The sequence below is a fragment of the Acyrthosiphon pisum genome, unplaced genomic scaffold (assembly GCF_005508785.2).
Source record: "Acyrthosiphon pisum isolate AL4f unplaced genomic scaffold, pea_aphid_22Mar2018_4r6ur Scaffold_20572;HRSCAF=21438, whole genome shotgun sequence".
In the NCBI taxonomy this organism is placed as follows: Eukaryota; Metazoa; Arthropoda; class Insecta; order Hemiptera; family Aphididae; genus Acyrthosiphon; species Acyrthosiphon pisum.
In genome coordinates, this window is record NW_021769946.1 from 2,050 (window position 1) to 3,819 (window position 1,770).

The following is a 1,770-nucleotide window of genomic DNA, read 5'->3' on the forward strand; positions in this document are numbered from 1 at the left end:
GACTGGACAGTTTTCCGTCACACTTTTTAGTGATGGATCCTCTGAATTTATTTTCGAATTGTTGGAAGAATCGATAACTGTGTCTAACGCCAACAGCTCTTCTTCATCCAACTCCAAAAGGTCAATTATCAGTCCACTAAGGCAGCGAATGCGAGACTATGCCCGCGAGCAGCTCTGGCATATGCGTGTCCTGACATAATTTTGTCAACGCTGTTGCTTGCAAAGACCTCACAGAAGAGCTGCTTCAAACCACTTCCAGCCATTATGGTTCCCATGGCACCCATGAAACTCATCAAGAGGTGAAAACCACCAAGCCTTACAGCCACGTTGCTGAAGTCTGGGACGCAGGCAACAATATCTCGAGCCTTCCAGAACAATGGCTGGTCGAATGTCACAACACATGTGTTCTGGTTAATTAATTTGCATTTTTCAAGTGCGGTGAGGATGGATGTATACACAGTGGAATAGTCGCTTGGGGGCGCATTGATAAATGGAAGGCATACAATCTTTGAACATTTATACTCTTCCTCTTGTGTCCTAAACTCCATAAACCCATTCCACCCAGGTACTGTTGACGAGTGAGTATTTTTTCCATAAAGCCAGGCGATATCAGATGCAGATGGTACATTGCCGTCTTGATGGTTGATGTCTATGTCAATAATTTTGATAGTTTTCAGGCCGGAATTTGGTGGACGGTGGAACTCTTTACAGTCGATGGTGCCTGCTTTACCAATTGCACGGGATGATGATCTAACATTCATGCGAAGAACGTCTTGTTCACTGGTTATAGCATTTCGGGGGGTAACAGCCATTATTCCTCCCATTGCATGGAACGTGGAATGTCCATCTAGTGTATTTACGTTGAAGTCTGCATTGTCAAATATGAATTGGCTAAATGGATTTACTGAGCCATCAACTACGGCTTCCTTTGCTTGCATAACATACGATCCTTCAAGCCTAGAAGCTTCGTCATAGCTCGCTGAAAATCCCAAAGTAGCAAGGAGATTCAGAAGAAGTTTTGATCCAAACTTTTTGTAACAATATATTGAAACCCCAATCATAATTGATGATAAAAATGATTTTGGTCGAACTGCTACCATTATGGCATGTGACAGCGCAAGACACTTCTTTTTCCATGACTCCAATGAACCTTGTTTGTTCGTCAAAATAATTGTATTTAACAAAAGAAGCAGTGTCTCTGGGATGACATAATGGGCATCAGCATTGAAATTATCAATCGGAGGGTAGAAAGCAGTGTTGAACATTTTTGATCGGATATCCTGTAAAATAATTTTTCCAGCAGTTTCCACAATTCGAGAGCGTTCGTCTTGAGGGTCTAACATCTTCTCATTAGAGTACCAGTTGTCCGTCAAGATTTTGTGGCCAATACTTTTGAAACATACAACACTTGCTCTATTTGCAGACTGAGAAATGATAATATCATCTCCATACTTCTCCTCCAAACGCTTTTTTACTGTTTTTATATGAGGACGGGAATCCTCCGGAATCTCATCTATCAATTTTCCAAGAGAAAACTGGCATTCCTCTTTGTTATTCTCGAGAAACATATATATGATTTCCATTGCTTGATCAATGTTGGGAGTAGGTTGTCCTCTCTTCTGAAGACGACCCGGCAATTTGTAAAAATGTTGAATGCATTTTTGGTGATATTCTGCGTTTACTGCTACTAAATCAGTGTTCATACCCTCTAAAATACTAACACGATCTCCGATTTTTTTCCCCCACTCATCTCCGCGCTGCCTAGCGTAC